Source organism: Oreochromis aureus, linkage group 4, assembly GCF_013358895.1.
Source record: "Oreochromis aureus strain Israel breed Guangdong linkage group 4, ZZ_aureus, whole genome shotgun sequence".
In the NCBI taxonomy this organism is placed as follows: Eukaryota; Metazoa; Chordata; class Actinopteri; order Cichliformes; family Cichlidae; genus Oreochromis; species Oreochromis aureus.
The window spans coordinates 15,583,657-15,606,258 of record NC_052945.1 but is presented as its reverse complement, the minus strand read 5'-3'; the positions used below and the strand labels follow the sequence as shown (position 1 = coordinate 15,606,258).

Sequence of the window (22,602 nt, the reverse complement as noted above, 5' to 3'; positions counted from 1 at the left end):
TGAGTTTATGTGAACCTAAACCTGGACATCATCACATACCTGCACAGAGAAGCAGGAGAATTGACAGCAGTGTGTAGCACAGGTAGACGAGAGTGAGTGGAAAGCACCAGATGTTCGAGTGTTTTACGATGCCCAACACCACTGGAGAGCAGGGACAAGACCGGTAGGAATGTAATCGAGTATTCATGAAGTACTTTACTGAAGTAAAGATTTCATGTGTGTGAATGTGTGTGTGTGAATGGGTGGATGACTGGATGTGTAAAGCGCTTAGTCCTTAGGGACTAGTAAAGCGCTATACAAATACAGGCCATTTACCATTCATGTACTTTCTTTATGTGTGTGGGTTTTTTTTACAATCTTATGCTACTTCCAGCTTTTACGCTACTATGTTTTGCTCTTTTTTCCAATTATTTTGAAGTTTTCATTTTTTAAAATTCTTTTTAGATTAATTGCATTGTTATAACTCAAACTACCCAACAATATATAACTAATTAAAATGATTAAAGAGCACAGGGCTATACATGAGCCCGAAAATGATGCCTATTGTTTTCTGTGATGATTTTATTTCCGATTAAGTATTCTGATTCTTGCTCCCCCTGTTCCATCCCATTTCAGAAATCCTGGAAATACTCCTTCCCTGCTGCATTTATAATTTCATGTTTGCACATCCTGATGTCCAGCAGCTTGTTTAGAGAGTCACATGACATTGCTCATAGGGAAATGACTATATAAGCATCAGAATTTGAATAATGGAGACCACTGTAAGGCCCTTCTTTAGTTTCCGAGTGAGCATTTTGACCTCCACCAGGTTAATCTTCTGGAGCCTTTAGTGACCATATTTGTATGAGCCTCATTAACAAGCTGCCACCCATGAACTGTTTGGATGCAATGTATCTGCTACTTACTTATTGTTAAGTGACAAACTAATTAAATATTAGAATTCCACTCCCCAAACTTAGTAGATCAGAATCAGAATCAGCATACTTTATTAATCCCTAAGGGACGATGAGCTGTATCACACAGCAAGCCATATATTTTTTTTTATCAGATAATTGTGTTAAAATGTTCCAAAAGCCACCATGAGCACAAACAAGGTGGAGCCCCAGCGGGCAGAGGTGACGCCTAACAGACCTCAATCTTCTACATGTCTCTGTGTGATCAATAGCAACCTGGTAACTGAAACATTGCTGACCCTAAAAAAACATAGCTGTGGGTTTTTGAAGTGTGAGGACGCTCTCACTTGCTCTGGCAAAACAAGTTCCTGTAATTAAATCGCTGGTGGGGTTACCTAATGCTCCTGTGCAGTACCACAGGGGCGGGAAGATGATTGCTAAACCTATCCTGGGAGTCCCTACAAGGAAGCTCTGGCAGTTTTCACATAAGTAACACAGAGAAAAACCACTGTCACCGGACAGAGATGGCACTTTTTGGAGATTTCAACTTTTTCTGTTCCACCACCGTGCTGGCTGCTGCTGTTCTCTTGCTTGTTCTTTATCTCATATCTTTCAGTTACATTTCTAAGGAAAGAGGAAGGAACCCCAGGACCGAGACCTCTGCCTCTGCTTGGCAACCTGTTGCAAATTGACCTCAAGAGACCCTACAAAACTCTGTATGAGGTAAATTAGCCCGTCTTCTCATTCAAAAGAAGCAGCTTTATGAAAGATTACAATGCATTTAAAGCTATTTCAGTTGTGTTTTGCTTAATTTTTATTCTTCCAGCTTTCAAAGACATATGGGTCAGTATTTACAGTTTATTTAGGAACCAACAAAGTTGTGGTCTTGGCTGGGTACGAAGCAGTCAGAGAGGCACTGGTTAACTATGCAGAGGAGTTTGGAGAGCGCAACATCTCCCGATATTTAAGGATCTGAATCGAGGTCATGGTATGAAATTCTTTCATAATACCATTTATTCTGTTTCATTTACTATCCAAAATAGTCCGGTCAACATAGATACCTGGCTTCTCAGAAATGACTAACAGCACTTATAGCTGTTATGACTCGCATGACTTCATGAAACACAGGTTTCCTCTCCATCCAGAGTTTTAAAAAATAGTTGATATAAGTTTAGTGCTACATATTCCTTTAATGTTGAATGTCTTCCATGAGTATGTGACCCTGTTTGTGTAGTAAACTATGCAATATAGCACCTTTATTTTGAAATTGCTTCAATATTCCAGGTAAGGAAATCCCAAAACGTTGATCCTGTTCATCTCGACATAGCGTTTTCTGTGGGATAAACGTTTTGTCACTCATCCAAGTGACTTCTACAGTCTCAGCTGACTGTAAGTTTCCCCAGCTTTATAAATAATGTTCACTGACCAATGATCATGAAACTGACATTGTTAGTCAGTGGTGCTAATTTCAGTCATTGTGCAAACGCACTGTACTGTAGTAAAATACTACATCCAGATGCACAGAATCAACTTTTTGGGGTACAAAATGTGATATATTCAAAAACAAAACTACTTCAAAAGTTAAAAATTTAAAAATACTCATTGTTTTCAGCCCTTTCTTACTGGTGGTTTAAGCCTTGTCAGCATGTTTCTATTTCCATCTCATAAAAATCAGTTAATTGAGTTTTTAAATAAAGGATTTTATGTTTTGTAGGAATTTTGTTTGCAAACGGAGAATCGTGGAAAGAGCTGAGACGTTTTGCCCTCACCACCCTCAAAGACTTTGGGATGGGCAAAGACTTTCTCAGGATAAAATCCTGGAGGAGTGTGGCTCCCTGATTCAAGTGATTGAAGAGCATAAAGGTATGGCGATAGTATGTGTACATGAACCATGAACTTCAACTTAAATGATTTTTTAAAATTAGCACACCTCTAAATGTTATATTGTGCATTTCTGTTAGCCCATGTATGGATTTATTTATTTTAGATTTTTTTCTTGTGTATCAATTTTACAGGAAATGCTTTTGATACAGCTCTTCCAATAAATTATGCAACAGCCAACATTATCTCCTCTATTGTGTACGGTACCAGATTTGACTACGGTGACCCTGTATTCAAAAGGATGGTGAAGCGAGCCAATCAATCCATATGTGTCACAGGTTCTGCATCAGTCCAGGTTGGCTTGTTGACTTGACTCTGTTTTTAAAATAAATTACACAAAAGATTTAAACCCACTAATATTACCAGTGTGCACAGGACTGAGGTCTAAATTGATACTGTTACAGCTTTAACAGAACCAGCATCCGTTTTCATGCTGATTCAGATTTGATGAGTTGGTAAAGTTAGCCATGATCACATACATTCATATATGGAAGTAGAAAATTCTGTGAGACTAAAATCTTATACATTAAATTAAATTAGCAACAACAAACAGACCTCATGACCTGATGTTTAATACATGTATAATGCTTCGTATCTTAGGCTCCCATTCTACTTTTGAATACCCTAGGACCCACAAGTAAACCAGCAGTGCTATGTGGTCCTATGAGGTCTATAAGATTAGACTTGGCCTGATTGTTCAAGACTTTGTAAGTGAAAGGATTTTAAATTCAACTTTGGATTTAACAGGAAACCAATGAAGACAAGTGACTATGGGAGAAATATGCTTGCAGTCAATACTCTCGCTGTAGCATTTTGGATCAACTGAAGGCTTTTCGGGAGTTAGGACGGCCTGATAACTGATCCAGTTCATGTCATGTCTTTCTTATCTGACTTTGCTGATTGTTGTCTGGCCTGCACCTCGTGACCTGCCTGCCTGAACAGAGATCCCAGGGGCTAAAGTCCCCATCGATATGGCTCTCTGGAAGGCATACACAACTCCCTACAATAACAAGGGTCTAAACATTCAGTGAAGAAAAACAGGACGGAGCCAAAGCTGTAGTGCTGCCGTTAGCAAATCTGGCTCTATCTGGTGCATTGGAAATCTGACTGTTTGCTTTTTCACAAGCTTTTTTTATTTCGTAAATTTTAAATTTGTTATTAATGCTCATTGATGCAAAGGCAGTAATTCTTAATCATGAGATACAATAAAATGTATATATGACACAATATGCACTGATAGTCATTAAGAAAATAGATGGTAAAGCTACTTGAAAATATCACATATATCTTTAGATGCACAGCAACAGTAACTTTGTTATTTTTGATTTAAATGATTTTTGTGAGGGGAATTTTAAAATAAGTTAAGTCATCACTGCTTTCATAAAAATGAAAACCAGGATTTAGTGAAACAATGTGTAATAATACTGTATGGACTTTAATCTTTTTTAATATTTAAACTGTAACATGTGTCATATGACAAAGTATTTTAAGTTTATTTACTTTGAATAAGCTTTGTTTAACTTTTTTTCACAGCTTTTAACATGTTTCCCCGGCTGTTCGGTTGGGTAAAAACCGCCAGGTGGTGTTAAAAAATGTTGAGATGAATGTCAGAGATATAAAGAATTTAACTAAGCATCTGAAAGACACTCTGGAGCCTGGACTGTGTCGAGGGCTTGTGGACTGTTTTCTGATTCGGAAACAGAAAGAAGAAGTAAGACAATATGTGTTTTTTTAAATTATGGTATCATTATTTACAATTTAGGTTTGATAGCAATAAGCAATGCGAGTGTTACTTCTCTTAGGACTCCTGTGTTTTGGATACTCACTACAATGAGGAGAACTTGACATTCACAGTGAGCAACCTGTTTGCTGCTGGCACTGACACCACAGCAGCCACACTGAGATGGGGTTTGCTGTTAATGGCTAAATACCCACACATACAGGGTAAGGAACTGGACAAGACATGCAAGTCTTACCTCAAAAGAATGTGCATGATAAGAAATACGACACTGTTCATTTGGGTTTCACCCAGGACTGTATAGGCGTTGGTTGAATAACAATGGTGTTCACCTTGGGGTGTCGGTCAGAACACACAGGACGCACAAATAAGGTTATTCCTTATTTACTGTTATTCTTTAACACAACAGCACAGTGATGCAACCACAGGGTTACAGGGTGGTGTACAACTCGTAGGTGGGGTCTGTGTGTATAGACTCAATACTAAAGTAATAATGGTATTTCTGGTATAGCACAACTTTATCCTTTCAGTAGCTACCAAAAGTTAAGGGACCTAGCTTAGGATATTCATATAGAGATCCTCCAGCTTCAAACTGTATTACCCTTTCAGGACCTGAAGCTCAGTAAAGCACCCCGCCGCCAGCCAAACCCATCTGTTCTCTGACTGGACTGTTAAATTTATGATTGACATGACATTGACCAATCAGGTGAAAGGCAGAAAAATTGGGTCAAAATTCGTACTTGTAAGTTGAAAGTCACACACAGCCAGGGAACTTGAGTGTAGAGTTTAATACCAGTTTTTTGCTTTGTATCTGTAACCTCTACGGTGGGCCTGAGAGGCCAAACGGACTGCAACTTAAGAAAACACCAGCAATAAGAAAAACGCTGCGAAAGCACACAAAAAATAACGGAAATAGGAAAAACGACAACGGAAATAGGAAAAAACAGATTTCCAAAAGCACAAGGGAAGTGTTTCTGGGGAGACAATAACCCGACGGACCAGTTGCAGGAACCAAAATATGCTAAGAATTGCGCTGGGAGACACTTAAAAGAAGTGAAGGATCTATCGGTTTTGTGAGGAAAGAAAAGATGAGAGTTAAGTGTGTTAGCCGAACTATTAGCCTAAAAATCCGTCATCAGTATTATATGAATCATGATAAAACACACTTACCATTTTTTCGGTTCCTGCAACTGGTCCGTCGGGTTGTCTCCCCAGAAGCACTTCCTTGTGTTTTTTCCTATTTCTGTTTTCGTTTTGCCATTTCTGTTTTCTTTTTTCCTATTTCCGCTGTTGTTTTTCCTCTTTATGTTTTCTTTTTTCCTATTTCCGTTGTCGTTTTTCCTATTTCCGTTGTGTTTTGTGTGCTTTTGCAGCGTTTTTCTTATTGCTGGCGTTTTCTTAAGTTGCAGTCCGTTTGGCCTCTCAGGGCCACCGTAGTAACCAGACCTTAACAAAAAAATTTGTAACTGTGTAAATATTTTTTTACAAACACAAATCTTTTTTACACACACACAAACTTACACACTTACAAAACTCAGTTCACAACTACACATTTGATTTACGACTACAAAATATTTATGCCCACAATTTGAGCCCATATGTGTGGTCTGTAAGCAAAACATATACAGAATGCTGAATATAATAAGGATTCAATCATGATGTCTACTCACAGTTCTTTAGAGACGCACACAACTCACACTATGCCTAGACGTCCACTGTTAAGTCAGTTTACAAGGTGCCTCTTGCTATGTGTTAGCTTAACCTCTGGACCATGTTCTCAATAGTTCAACTCTGCTCTCTCGCCACAAGGGGGCTCTTGAACACAGTCAACAGACTTTCCAACACACATAGTGTATATTTATATAAGGTAATAACACATAAATACCTATATAGAGTTCAGTGTCCTGTTGGGCTTACTGACATTTCAGCATGTGATATCAGAGAGAAAAGGAAAAAATCAGGAGTTTTGTCTTTGTCACTAGTCAGTGGTAAATAAATACACAGCATGTCATATGCAAACAATATACACCATAACAATATTCTGTGTATAATTTTAGAATTTATTTATTTTTTTACACATTTTAGCAGATCTGTTAAAACTAATGTGGACAAATGCGTTTCTTTTCTTTTGTCTCTGCAGAGCAGGTCCACGAGGAGCTGAGCCGGTAGTAGGAAGCCGTCAAGTTTGTGTAGATGACCGGAAAAACCTGCCGTACACTGATGCAGTCATTCACGAGACTCAGAGACTGGCGAATATTGTCCCCATGTCTCTTCCTCATCAAACTAGCCAAGATGTCACCTTCAAGGGATACTTTATCAAAAAGTCAGCTGCTGTACCTAAATATATTTTAACATCTTGATTCACTTCTGATAACCTGAAACGGTTCTGTAGATATGCATCTACATGAGATATCTCCTTGGTTTCCTACAGGGAACTATTGTGTTTCCCTTCTCACCTCTGTGCTGTATGATGAGAGTGAATGGGAGAGCCCACGCACTTTTAACCCTTCACATTTTCTGGACAAGAATGGTCAGTTTGTCAAGAGAGATGCCTTCATGCCCTTTTCTGCAGGTATGACAACTTTGTCAGGCTTTTTGGGAAAGTTGGCACTTGCACAGACATGCCTCGTTTAAATGAGTGTAAACTCTTTGCATTTATAGGTCGCAGGATGTGTCTCGGAGAAGGTCTGGCTAAGATGGAGCTCTTCCTCTTCTTCACCTCCCTCATTCAGCGCTTTCGTTTCACTCCTCCACCTGGAATCACAGAGGATGAACTGGATCTCACACCAGCTGTGGGATTCACCACCCTCCTTCATCTCATATGCTGTGTGCTGTCAGTCGCCAGTGAGAGACACATGGAACTTGACATTATAGCGTTTACTTGTAACAATAGCATAAGCACTGTTTTTATCATTCTAACCCAACAGCAAACAGATGTCAGCATTCTGAACACCAGGCAAAGGCAGATGTCAAGGGAACAGATTTTTCTGACTAGTTTTTGGTTTTACTCCCTACAGTTTCAAACAAATATCTGTACTTTCTACTTATTACGTTTCAAAACAGGCTCATTACTTTGGCTGTAACGCATTTGGGGGGAGTTATTATCTCATCATTGTGGACTTTTGTTTGTTTATTAATCACCAGTGGATAAAAAAAGACAACGTGTCAAAGTCAGGGATTAAAAGTGATTTTTGTAAGTGTCAGTGCATTTCCAGTGCAACTTTCCTCTCAGCTCAACAAACTGCACACACACAAAGTGTTTGTGTGCAGTTTGTCTCAAAGCGTGTTGCTAGCTAAAGGTCCAGCTGCTGTATTTCACACTGAGAGAACAGAAAGAGCCAACTTCACTCAGAGATGGAGAAAAATAAGAAAGACAGGACAGGAGAGGAAGAAGTGAGGTTAGATTCAAAGGTAATGACTGCTCAGCGGTATCTGATAAACTGGAAATTTAAAGCTTACATGGAAGTCATGATGTTTTTAAATCAGATGTTGTACATTTGTACATGTGACATTATGCTTTTTCATGTTGTGAAACATGCTGTGAAACAAACTGAGGTAGACTAACTTTATTATCTAAAGGTTGCATGAAAACCTTGTTGCGGGTTAGTCCAGGATAAACAGGTTAGTTTGTCCTGTGAAATGTAAAGAACACACTGCTCTTTAATAACATTGTGTGACTGGTGCACAGTGGCTGTGGTTTCATGGTCACAGTTGGGTTACATCAAGTGTAGCAGAGAGTCATCTGAATTTTAGCTGATGATGCTGAGATCCATTCACCGAATTCCACCTTCATACCAACTTTATACCATCTGAAAAAAAGCCAGGATAAACAGTGTACTGTCAGTGTAGAGGATGGAAACCAGCCAGGACAACTCATGAAACATCTACTGACATCTGGTTGAATTCAGTTGTGCACATCCACAAAGAGCAGCAGGTCAGCTGATCATAGCCTGTACACTAAGATAATCTACTGGAACTCTCACTGTGCCACTGTGCACCAATTATTGTTGTCACGGTCCTGGGTCAGTGACCCAGTGTTTTGTGTTTTGAATTATTAATAGTCTTTGATTTCATTGTTATTTAGTTTCTTGTCTCTTGATGTCTGTCTATGTGCTTCCCCTTGTGTCACGTCTGATCGAGTTATGTTTTCATGTTCGTGTTTCTCCTGGTTTCAGTGTCAAGTCTGTGCCTGTTTCCTGTTTCCTGTTTTACTTTTTACAGTCTCGTGTGCCATGTTAGTGTTTTCAGCTTTGTTTCCCCGGTCTCGTTGTGTGTGATTTCTCCTCCTCCTCTGTCTCATTCCCTCATTATCCCTCTGTGTAATTAAGCCCTTTGTCGTCCTCTGTTTGTTGCTGGATTCTCTGCTTATTGCAAACTGCATTTCCCATGTTGCAGGGCTTTAGTGGCCTTATTCTTGGTTTTTTTAGGTTTCTCCCAGTTTAGGTTTTGCTAGCTTAGTCATTGCCACCTTTTGCTTTTGTTTGTATTCTGCTCTGCCGTAATAAAGGCTTCCTCTCAATTCAAGTCCGTTATCAGTGTCTGCATTTGGGTCCAATCTCTCTCCACTCCTCGCCGTCTGCCACAGCAGACGTGACAATTGGGAGTTATGATTCTTTTCCCCACACTGAGGTATTACAACCAATTTTAGGGTTCTCCAACCTGCTGAATCCCACATTAACCCTTGACTGCACACATTTTCCTGTTTAGAGAAACAATGTAGGTAACAGAAAATATTTTTCTATAATTGGACTAAAAAAATGTTAGACTAAAGTTTCCCATCTACTGATATTATTTTGTCATCATGTTAATATAGCACGAGGTTCAGTCAGCTTTGGACAGAAATAGAAACATCCTCCAAAGAGCTATTTTTACTTTCTTATTCTGAGAACATTTCAGAGCCCGTATTTGTTTTTTTTAAATTTTACTTGAGTAAAGAAGTTGAATCAGTACTTCAGCTTTTACTCTAGTATTTTTTTTAGCAGTAGTATTTCTACTTAAGTACAAAATTCTGTACTTTTACCACGTCTACAAGGGAACCCTTTATTTCAGTCACTTCCAGCAAGTAAAAGGAGATTATAATACACAGAACGAGTTCTGTCGTTCAAATTTTTCATCACCGACCAGAACTTTGTTTGAATGTGTGCTTTTTTACTAAGTGATTAACACGGTACAATATATTTGTGCATCATGTCACTGTTTTTGTTTTTCAGTGTTATTTTAAGAGAGTAATTTGTTAGAAGTTTATTCTTTCAATTGCAGGAGAATTGTGATTTTTTTTTGCAGATACATTTGGAAACGTGCATTTTTAATAGCTGATCTAAAATTGCAAAAAACTAAAGTCTTTAGTTTTTCAGTTTGGTTTTTGCATGCAGTGAAACACATCATGAATATACAGAAGACACACTTTTACCAAAACAGTGCAGATATTGCAAAAGTCATGTAAAAATACAGCATGTTGTTTTAGATCATATAGGTATTCTTACATTGTACTCTTATTTATTTAATCTTTAAAGCTGCTTAGCCAGCTATTTTAGTGCAACAACCAAAGTTGTGGAGGAAACTGAGCTCTATAATGAACACTCACAGTCCAAGCCATTAAGGTTCAGATTTAGTGTTGATGAGCCCAAAAGAATTTGAATTTGTGTTTTAAAAAAACCTAATCAGCTCAGTATATTGTCATGGTCTGCAGTCCCTGCCTGATGACCTGCCGTGGCCATGAATGTGTTTGCTCACCGTCCCTCATTTCCACTTGTGAGCTGATGGGTGTGTGTGTGTGTGTGTGTGTGTGTGTTAAATAAGTTTCTTTTTCTGTACTAAGGTGAAATGGTGACAGTGAGGTTAAAATAAGTAAGGCGACGTGAAGAAATTGTGATCCCGTGCTTGGGAGCACAAAGAAGAGGGGGAAGCACCAAATCTGGATGACTTTGGAGAAGATTAGTCATTCCTTCTAAAAGTTGCAGGGGATATGATAGGTTTGTACCTTAAACCTATTCACTGGAACGTTAAAGGCAATGTAATAACACAGCAAGCAAGACACGAAGTAGGCAAAGTTCTTTGTGTTACTCATGCATGAGGGAGGCCTGCCTGGAGCCAAGTGTCGTTCCACCCACTTGACCTCCGTCAGACTCTCAGCAAGGTTCCCCATAGCACTCCTTTTATTGAGGTTACTTGAATATGCATAGGGTCATTAACATATGATGTATACATACACACAAAGAGTACCTTGCCTGTGGTTTTGTAAGTGCGTGTGTGTGTGTGTGTGTGTGTGTGTGTGTGTTACCTCCTGCTGACCAAAGGGTCGTAACCGCAGGAAGCTTACATCAAAAGAAGCAGATCTTCCAGATAGGATGTATCTGCAATAAAACACTATAGCCCCTCACCCAGAACCTTGAGAATCTGGGGAGGGGGACTGTGAAATTCCTTTCATCCCACAGTTAAACAATATAGAAATGGATGGTAAGCATAAAAATGACAAACATTTAACAATTCACTCTGACAGGATACATATTCTTTCAGACTTTGTGTCTCAGTATGCCTTAAAATGGGCCCCTTTCTGTAAGGCAAGTTTTTTGTTTAGCATGTTTAGCATTTGGCTTGGAACATGAATCTTTGTTCTATTAGGATCTCTTTTTCTTTGTGATAGTTTCCACTGTAGTTTTTGGAGGTCTGTAAAGTCTGCAGTAAGTGTGTATATGTTTATTGACATCAATCAGAGTGTCTGATAGTGTTCCTGGCCTTTTTATCAGCCACTGGAGGAGAGTCCGATTTTAGTAAACTGTCTTCAATGCAGTGTTTACTTTTTGCAAAGCCAGTCACCCCCACCCCCCCGCCCCACCCTGCACTCTGGCACAAAGCAAAGTGTGTTACCTGCAAGGACAGCACAGAGGAGAACCATCAACATCAGAGCAAATGGAACATTTTGGGGATTTTATCTTTTTCATTTTGTTCAGTCCCACCACAATGCTGGGAGCCGTTGTTCTCCTGCTTGTACTTTATCTTGTCTCTGTCATTTTCATCTCTAAGGAAAAAAGAAATGAACCCCCAGGACCGAGACCTCTGCCCCTGCTTGGTAACCTGTTGCAATTAGATCTCAAGAGACCCCACAAAACTCTGTGTGAGGTAAGATAACTCTTCTCAAGATCTGAATCAAAAGAAGTCAGTTTAAACATATTGCAATACTTAATGCTTTGTTATGGCCCCAGCAGGGCCTCCTGTGAATTGTTAGGGGAACGTAACATGCTTTTTAATTATTACTTTTTGAATGATTCTTGCAGCTTTCAAAGAAATACGGCTCTGTATTTACTCTTTACTTTGGAACCAACAAAGTCGTGGTCCTGGCTGGATATGAGACAGTCAGAGAGGCACTGGTCAACTATGCAGAGGAGTTTGGAGAGCGCAACATCTCCCCGATACTTAATGATATAAACCGAGGTCATGGTATGATTCTTTTATATTGTGGTTTATTAAGTTTAATTTCATGTTCACAAATCATCCACCCATTCTGTGTCAGCCCAGGGGAAATTGCAGGTTTTGTTATTTGTGATCACTAGAGATATAAGAAAACATGATAGAAACAGGTTACACAATTAACAGCATGTTTGCTCATGTTTTGCAACAGCTGACCAATATCATGAAGTCCTGGTTTCCTTTCAATCAGAAAAATAATATTACTAAATAATTTTTTAAAGGTTTAGTGTTGCATATTCCTTTGTTCTAGGATGTCTACCATGAGTGTGAGTTTTGCTGTTTGTGACAACACTGTGTTGTACTTTGAGTTCTGTTTGATAGCTGGCTTTTCACCAGTGACACAGATTTGGAAATGCCAGATCAAAAGTGATAAAATGACTCTGAAATAAAAAATAAAGACCTATAGAGTTATGGTTGAAAACCTTAAAACTGAATGATTTTCTTTTTGAAGAAATGCTGATTTTATTTTTTTGCTCTGATCTTTGCTGTTTTGCTTGATAAAGATCAGATTGAGCAACAGCCTCCTTCACTCTCACTGACCAGAGAGATTGCTCAACAGCAGATTCCTTTATCATAGTGCTACTTTGTTGATTTTACATTACCACACATTAGCATGGTATATGACCAGCTAAAGTCAGTTTCCCTTGCTTATCCAGCTCAGAATCGATGGTTGGTTGAGTTGGTTTGATGCTTTACATTTATTTTGTAATTATCTGCTTTTTTCTTGCTTTGTAAAAGTCATCACTCTGCTGCCTCCAGACTTATCCATGTTTGAAATAATCAGCACATGATTGGGAAACCCTGGACTGACATATCGAGTTGACACTGGCGTGCACAGATAGAGACGAGGTGGTGCTGAAGCACTTGCCCTTTTGCCCTCAGTCCAAAAAAGTGCCCTTTTGAAAGACGTGATTTTTTTTTTTTTTTTTTTTAAAGCTGCGCGATTTAAAAAGGTGTGAAAATAATGGCTTGATTTGTGCCCCTTCTTCAAAGACACCCGAACCCTGTCGCTTTTTCACTGTCACCGTGTCACGTGAACACGCTTGCAGTTCATTTGTTGTGAGGCGTGTAGCAGCGGCATGACATAGGACTACTTGGAGTAGGCATAGTAGGCTAACTATAGCGACTGGGAGCCACGGCGGACAACACGGCAGCTCTTTCCCTTCCCAACCAGTCAGGTAACCCATGAATCGAGTGAAATTATTCTGTTTGCCCTCTAAGACCAACCTGCAATTGTTTTGTTGTGAAGTAGCCTGTCAGAAACTGCACATGACAAACTTTGCCAGCTTGCCCCCTCCATCCATCCATATGGATAAACAAAAAAACGACACATTTAAAATGTAACCTAAACCATTTAGGCAACCCCACTCTCCATCAATTCCGACCTTTTGCATACACTATTGAAAATATCACGTTATTCTATAGGCTACATGCCGTTAGGCAGAGGGCTCTTTTGAGCCCATTTTTCGTTACAAATTTTAGGATGATCTCACGGAAATCTGTGAATAAATACAAAGTTTTCAAACTGAAGTCAGTGACGGAAGACATCACACTTTTTTTAGAGATGGAACTGCAGAAAAACCTAAAACCTTGACATGATTATGAATAATAGAATTATGGACGTTTCTCCGCTTTTTGTGGATTAGCCTTTCCATAACTAACGCCAACTACTGTCCTACTTTGGTAAGATTGAAATTAATGTCTTTGACTGTCTTTAGTAGGTGTCTCCTGTGAGAAAGTTAGAACACCGTCCAACTGTCTAAAGATGCAGTCTTTAGCCTAACTGGTTGTTACTGACTCAGCGAAGTCAGACATTTACGCACTGTGTTGTGACCTGATTGTGACAGAACAGTGACGTTGTTATTGGTAGTTTGAAGGGTACGGTGTTGGGGTGGTGCATGTTAAAAGTTTTGAGAAGCACTGGTTAGACATGTTAATTTTTTTTGGTGTAACATATTGGCAACATTAACACATTAATTTGCTAAAGGAAAAATAGGCAGTTCCCAATTGCCTGTGAAAACGACCATTCTGCCCTGTTCTTGTAATGACCACAGTCAGTCTTATTCGTTCTCGTACATTTTGGTCTATTTATTTACTAATTTCAGCAAGCATAATGCCTAGGAAAGAGACGCTGAGAAAGGAGAAAGAAAGGGATCTACAACAGGCAGCCCAGGGAAGCAGTTCTCTGCTCTCCTGGGTGAAAGCAAAGGAAAATGAAGATGAAAGGTCAGAGTCAAGGGCAGAGTCAGGTTCTATTTTAATGTTTTAATGTAACCTGCTCCTTGCAGTTAATTCTATTGAAAAATCTTAAAAGCTGTTCACACTTAGTTTTTAATGAACTTAATCAGCAGGCATTGAGCTAACTATTATTTTGTACCTCTGAAAGTTATTTCTATGTTACAAGACTTGCAGTATGGGTTATTATTAAAACTATCTGTTTAAGCTTATTATTATGATAAATAATAATACTATTATTATTATTATTGTTCCATTGTAGTCAGTCACAGCAGGGAAGCAGCTCTATGCCATCTACCAGCATAGCAGAAGAGGGAGATATAGAAACAAATGAAGCCGCGACCAATGCAGCAACAGGTTCAGTTAGGCCTACAGACACTGATGTAGTGCTCTCTGAAGACCACAATGAGGAAGAACAGATCGATCACATAATGTCAAAGTTAGCAGCTTTACAATACCCAACAGATCCAACACACATCCATACATTTAAAATAAAGCGCAATGACAGATACGTTTCAATGTGCTGCAATGTGGGCCCATGTCAGCCTGATATACCTTACCCAGAAACTGAGGGGAGATCATTCCAGAAACAGTGGTTTTCTGCTAATGTGTGGCTGGAATACTCACCCACTGCTAATTCAATGCATTGTTTTAGTTGTCGGCTTTTCCTCTCAGATGAAAAATATAAAAGCAGAACAGCCTGGACAACTGATGGCATCAGAAAGTGGAGTACTGCTCTTGAAAAATCAAACAACACTCCAGCGCAGAGATGCACATGACAAGCATGGTTAGATGGATCAATTTCAGAAAAGGCCCTTCAGTCTGCATTTGATGTTTCAGACGTAAAAGGGTGGAAGTTAGAGAGCGAGAGAGGCAGACAAACAAAGAAATCCGGACAAGATTAATTGACCTAACAGTGTATCTTGCACGTCAGGGACAAGCATTCCGAGGTCATGATGAGAGTGAGTCCAGTGATAACCGTGGCAATTTTCGTGAATTAGTCAATGTATTTTCCCGCTACGATAGTGTGCTGAAAATGCATTTGGAAAAAATTGCCACAGTTAAAGCCACCAAGACAAGGCCCCAGGTGTCACTGCTTTCCAACAGAAGTCAAAATGACATCATTGCAGCACTAGGAACTTACATCAGGAAGGAGATACAACGTGAAATAAAAGAGGCTGAAATGTATTCCATTCTACTTGATGAAACCTCTGATGTTTCACACAAAGAACAAGTGTCATTTGTTGTGCGATATTTTCATCATATGCAAATAAAGGAGAGATTCATCGAAGTGTGCAATGTTGATACAACTACAGGCCAGGAGCTGGAGAATACAGTGTTCTTGCTTCTGCAAAAGAATGGCCTAGAGATGAAGAACATGTATGGTCAAGGCTATGATGGAGCAGCCAACATGAGTGGCATGTATAAAGGTCTCCAAGCTAGAATCCGTGCACACAATGAGAAGGCCCTCTATGTGCACTGCAAAGCCCATTGCCTCAATTTGGTACTAGTGGAGGCATCAAAGTCCAGCAAGCATTTTGTGACATTTTTCAACTTGGTGGAGAAATTGTATGCCTTTTGCTCAGGCTCCCCAAAGCGTCATGCTGCCTTGGTCAAATTTCAGGAGTCTCTCTTTCTGGACAACGTGTTATGGAGCTCCAGCAGCTGTCAGATACTCGATGGGCTTGCAGGGAAAAAGCACTGAAGGCACTTCAGAGAAATTTGAAAGCCATTTTGATGCTCCTTGATGACATCAGTGACAGTGACCCACCTAACCTGGCCCAAGGTGATGCTCAGATGTACAGAAATGCCATTAATTTTATGTTCATTCTCTGCATGGAAATCACCACACCAGTATTCAAGTCACTGCTTTGGCATCAGATTCTCTGCAGGAAGAAGGGTTGGACCATTCCACTGCCTACAAGGTAATTGATGGTGTGCTTCACACATTGCAAACCATGAGGTCTGAGGAGAAATTTGGAGAGATATTTAGATGTGCATCAGAGAAGGCAGAGAGTTTCAACATTCCAGTACCTACCGTGGTGCCTGGTCAGGAGAGAAAGCGGAAAGTTCCAGTGCGTTTCCAACACAGCACCACAGTGTCTCAAGTAGGTGCTCAGTTTGAGTCAGTGGAGGCATATTTCAGGAGTGGTGTATATTTCACCTTTCTGGACATCATGACTGGGGAACTGAACAGGAGGTTCAAAGGGGACAATACTGGAAGCCCAACGGCCAGAATCATTCAGTCCTTCCAGCCCTTAACTGTGCATGCTAACTGGGTAGGCCCACCAAACCCAGAAGCCATTGAAGCTGTCCACATCCTCTGTGAATTCTATGGAGAAGATGAGGACCAGCTCAAAACAGAATTAAAGGTCTTCCACTCCAGCTTTAGTTCAAAAGACCTCAGAGAAATATTTCTGATACTGAGGGAAAACAATGGCCAGCTGATCTTTCCTGCCTTTGTCAAAATGATTCAGATCTACGCAACACTACCAGTGACAACTGCGACAGTTGAAAGATCCTTTTCAAAGCTAAAATAATCAAAAATAAACTAAGAAGTTTGTGTGGAGAAGAAAGGTTGTCTGATCTCCTCTTGTTGGCCATTGAGAAAGATGTGGAGATCAATTACAACGAGGTCATCAACATCTACAAAGACATGGCACCAAGAAGGACGCTTCTTTAGAGCAGTACACTCCATTTAATGGACACTTGAGAATATGTATGTATATAGTTTAGAGTTGGATACAGATTTTATCTTTTTGTGGTGTGATTTTTGATTTTTAGAGAATGTTTTGAAATAGAAGTCAAATTGCATTTAACCTGTGCGATTTTTTTATTATAAAAAGAAAAGGTTTTCCACATATGCAAAAAGTGCCCTTTTTCCCCCCTGGAGCACTTGCCCCCCAAAATGTCTGTGCACGCCACTGCGAGTTGATAACGGCAGCAGTCATCTGACCTCGTACCGGATTGGTGATGTGAAAGAGAATTAACACAGGAAAAAAAACCAACAAAAAAAACTTTGAAATGATAAATATGATAAAGTAGGACCTCAGCTGTGGAGCACGAGAAGTACATGCTGAAATACAAAATTACATGAAACACATACTGTCAGTTCTTTGAGTTAAGGCATGAATGCAAAATTGAGAACTCTGCCACAGAGACTACAGACAAATGTCTGTGCTACAAGCCTGATTGTTCATTTGTGCCTCTGCTGAAGTGATGAAAGTCAGGCTCTGGCTGCTAGGCTGGAGCAGACATGCCTTCTACCTTATGTTTTGTAGGAATTTTGTTTGCAAACGGAGAATCGTGGATAGAGCTGAGACGTTTTGCCCTCACCACCCTCAAAAACTTTGGGATGGGCAAAAGACTTTCTCAGGATAAAATCTTGGAGGAGTGTGGCTACCTGATTCAAGTGATTGAAGAGCATAAAGGTATGGCGATAGTATGTGTACATGTAAGCGATGACATTATGTGTTGATGCACTTTTGAACCCTGAACTTCAACTTAAATGTTTTAAAAAATTAGCACATCTCTAAATTTTGTGCATTTCTGTTAGCCCGTGTATAGATTTATTTATTTTAGATTTTTTTTTTTTTTCCCCCTTGTGTGTCAATTTACAGGAAATGCTTTTGATACAGCTCTTCCAATAACTTATGCAACAGCCAACATTATCTCCTCTATTGTGTATGGAAGCAGATTTGACTACAGTGACCCTGTATTCAAGAGGATGGTGACGCGAGCCAATCAAACCATATGTGTCACAGGTTCTGCATCAGTCCAGGTTGGCTTTTTGACTTGACGCTGTTTTTAAAATAAATTACAGAAAAGATTTAAACCCACTAGTAATTACCAGTGTGCACAGGATCGAGGTCTAAATTGATACTGTTACAGCTTTAACAGCAATCAGCATCCGTTTTCATGATTCAGATTCGATGAGTTGGTAAAGTTAGCCACGATCACATACATTCATATATGGAAGTAGGAGGTTCTGTGAGGCTACAAAACCTTATAAAAGCAGCTTAAATTAGCTACAACAAACAGACCTCATGACCTGATGTTTACTACATGTATAAGGCTGCCGGGCACCAGCCGCTCCCACCCGACGACGGGCGCCGGAACAGTCAGGACCGCCTCCACTCCTCCACTTTCGGGGAACGCCAGAGGTGGTGGCGGCAGTGTCGGCCAGGACCAGATCCGAGCTGCCAGGTTCTCAATCACCTGCATCCCACGCTCGATCCGATCCTGGAGTTCCTGCCTGCTGCGTAACACCGCCGCCTGCTCCCGCTGTGTGGCCATCAGCTCGGCCACCATTTGGGCCAGCTCCTTCCCTTGCCGGCCCTGGGTCTGCCGTGTCCTCCCCTCCGAGTTTCAGCAGCACTGTAAATGAACCAAAGCAGAGCCGACGTTATTTTTATGCTTTTTAAAATCTCACAGTTGCTGTTCTACACACTGGCTGCAGCTTTGCAGCTCAACCGAACAAAAACAACAACACGACAGGAGCCATTTCACACTTTAAAGCCGGCAAGGCGTGATTGCGGATGCCGCTCAGGTGCGTCCGCCTCACCTGACGCGGCCCCGCAGACCACACCCCGCCACAACAGGACAGAGCCAAAGCTGTAGCGCTGCCTTTAGCAAATCTGGCTCTATCTGGTGCATTGGAAATCTGACTGTTTGCTTTTTCACAAGCTTTTTTCTTCTTATTTTATAAATTTGTTTGTTGCTCATTGACCCAAAGAGAGTAATTCTTAATCATGAGATCCAATAAAATGTATATAAGACACAATATGCACTCACAGTCATTAAGAGAATAGATGGTAAAGCTACCTGAAAATATCAGATATATTTAGATGCACAGCAACAGTAACTTTGTTAATTGTGATTTAAATGATTTCTGTGAGAGAAATTCTGAAATAAATTAAGTCATTGCTGCTTTCATAAAAATAAAAACCAGGATTTAGTGAAAAATTGTGTAATAATACTGTATTGACCTTTTTAAGTATGTAAACTGTGTCATATGACAAAGTAAAATTTATTTAATTTTATTTCTAATAATTCAGTGTACTTACTTGATATAAGCTTTGTTTAACTGTTTTTTCACAGCTTTTTAACATGTTTCCCCGGCTGTTCGGTTGGATAAAAAACCGCCAGGTGGTGTTAAAAAATGTTGAGATGGCTGTCAGAGATATAAAGAATTTAACTAAGCATCTGAAAGACACTCTGGAGCCTGGACTGTGTCGAGGGCTTGTGGACTGTTTTCTGATTCGGAAACAGAAAGAAGAAGTAAGACAATATGTGTTTTAAAATTATGGTATCATTATTTACAATTTAGGTTTGATAGCAATAAGCAATGTGAGTGCTACTTCTTTTAGGAGTCCTGTGTTTTGGATACTCACTACAATGAGGAGAACTTGACAGTCATAGTGAACAATCTTTTTGCTGCTGGCACTGACACCACAGCAGCCACACTGAGATGGGGTTTGCTGTTAATGGCTAAATACCCACACATACAGGGTAAGGAACTGGACAAGACATGCAAGTCTCACCATAAAGGGACGTGCATGATAAGAAATACTACATGGTGCATTATGTATGGTAATAACACATAAATATATAGAGTTCAGTGTCCTGTTGGGCTACAAGACCAAGGACTTCAGTTATGGGCTGACTGACATTTCAGCATGTGATATCAGAGAGAAAAGGCAAAAAATTAGGAGTTTTGTCTTTGTCACTAGTCAGTGGAAAATAAATACACAACATGTCATATCCAAACATGTACACCATAACAATATTCTGTGTATAATTTTAGAATTTTTTTTAATTTTTTTTTTTTACACATTTTAGCAGATCTGTTAAAACTAATGTGGACAAATGTGTTTCTTTCTTTTGTCTCTGCAGAGCAGGTCCACGAGGAGCTGAGCCGGGTAGTAGGAAGCCGTCAAGTTTGTGTAGATGACCGGAAAAACCTGCCGTACACTGATGCAGTCATTCACGAGACTCAGAGACTGGCGAATATTGCCCCCATGTCTCTTCCTCATCAAACTAGCCAAGATGTCACCTTCAGGGGATACTTTATCAAAAAAGTCAGCTGCTGTAAATATATTTTAACATCATGATTCACTTCTGATAACCTGAAACGGTTCTGTAGATATGCATCTACATGAGATATCTCCTTGGTTTCCCACAGGGAACTATTGTGTTTCCCCTTCTCACCTCTGTGCTGTATGATGAGAGTGAATGGGAGAGCCCACGCACTTTTAACCCTTCACATTTTCTGGACAAGAATGGTCAATTTGTCAAGAGAGATGCCTTCATGCCCTTTTCTGCAGGTATGACAACTTTGATAAAATGTACACTTCCACAGACGTGATTGGATTTAAATGAGTGTAAACTCCTCTCACAGGTCGCCGGGTGTGTCTCGGAGAAGGTCTGGCTAAGATGGAGCTCTTCCTCTTCTTCACCTCCCTCATTCAGCGCTTTCGTTTCACTCCTCCACCTGGAATCACAGAGGATGAACTGGATCTCACACCAGCTGTGGGATTAACCACCCCTCCTTCATCTCATATGCTGTGTGCTGTCAGTCGCCAGTGAGGGACACATGGAACTTGACATTATGGCGTTTACTTGTAACAATAGCATAAGCACTGTTTTTATCATTCTAACCCAACAGCAAACAGATGTCAGCATTCTGAACACCAGGCAAAGGCAGATGTCAAGGGAACAGATTTTTCTGACTAGTTTTTGGTTTTACTCCCTACAGTTTCAAACAAATATCTGTACTTTCTACTTATTACGTTTCAAATCAGGCTCATTACTTTGGCTGTAACGCATTTGGGGGGAGTTATTATCTCATCATTGTGGACTTTTGTTTGTTTATTAATCACCAGTGGATAAAAAAAGACAACGTGTCAAAGTCAGGGATTAAAAGTGATTTTTGTAAGTGTCAGTGCATTTCCAGTGCAACTTTCCTCTCAGCTCAACAAACTGCACACACACAAAGTGTTTGTGTGCAGTTTGTCTCAAAGTGTGTTGCTAGCTAAAGGTCCAGCTGCTGTATTTCACACTGAGAGAACAGAAAGAGCCAACTTCACTCAGAGATGGAGAAAGATAAGAAAGACAGGACAGGAGAGGAAGAAGTGAGGTTAGATTCAAAGGTAATGACTGCTCAGTGGTATCTGATAAACTGGAAATTTAAAGCTTACATGGAAGTCATGATGTTTTTAAATCAGATGTTGTACATTTGTACATGTGACATTATGCTTTTTCATGTTGTGAAACATGCTGTGAAACAAACTGAGGTAGACTAACTTTATTATCTAAAGGTTGCATGAAAACCTTGTTGCGGGTTAGTCCAGGATAAACAGGTTAGTTTGTCCTGTGAAATGTAAAGAACACACTGCTCTTTAATAACATTGTGTGACTGGTGCACAGTGGCTGTGGTTTCATGGTCACAGTTGGGTTACATCAAGTGTAGCAGAGAGTCATCTGAATTTTAGCTGATGATGCTGAGATCCATTCACTGAATTCCACCTTCATACCAACTTTATACCATCTGAAAAAAAGCCAGGATAAACAGTGTACTGTCAGTGTAGAGGAAATCAGCCAGGACAACTCATGAAACATCTACTGACATCTGGTTGAATTCAGTTGTGCACATCCACAAAGAGCAGCAGGTCAGCTGATCATAGCCTGTACACTAAGATAATCTACTGGAACTCTCACTGTGCCACTGTGCACCAATTATTGTTGTCACGGTCCTGGGTCAGTGACCCAGTGTTTTGTGTTTTGAATTATTAATAGTCTTTGATTTCATTGTTATTTAGTTTCTTGTCTCTTGATGTCTGTCTATGTGCTTCCCCTTGTGTCACGTCTGATCGAGTTATGTTTTCATGTTCGTGTTTCTCCTGGTTTCAGTGTCAAGTCTGTGCCTGTTTCCTGTTTCCTGTTTTACTTTTACAGTCTCGTGTGCCATGTTAGTGTTTTCAGCTTTGTTTCCCCCGGTCTCGTTGTGTGTGATTTCTCCTCCTCCTCTGTCTCATTCCCTCATTATCCCTCTGTGTAATTAAGCCCTTTGTCGTCCTCTGTTTGTTGCTGGATTCTCTGCTTATTGCAAACTGCATTTCCCATGTTGCAGGGCTTTAGTGGCCTTATTCTTGGTTTTTTTTAGGTTTCTCCCAGTTTAGGTTTTGCTAGCTTAGTCATTGCCACCTTTTGCTTTTGTTTGTATTCTGCTCTGCCGTAATAAAGGCTTCCTCTCAATTCAAGTCCGTTATCAGTGTCTGCATTTGGGTCCAATCTCTCTCCAGTCCTCGCCGTCTGCCACAGCAGACGTGACAATTGGGAGTTATGATTCTTTTCCCCACACTGAGGTATTACAACCAATTTTAGGGT

At 40.0% G+C, this 22,602-nt stretch overlaps 1 pseudogene; it reads left to right on the top strand.

The window, feature by feature from the left end:
- The first annotated feature begins 1,061 nt into the window (after positions 1-1,061).
- Positions 1,062-21,798, top strand: LOC120440058 (annotated as a pseudogene).
- The last annotated feature ends 804 nt before the right edge of the window (positions 21,799-22,602 follow it).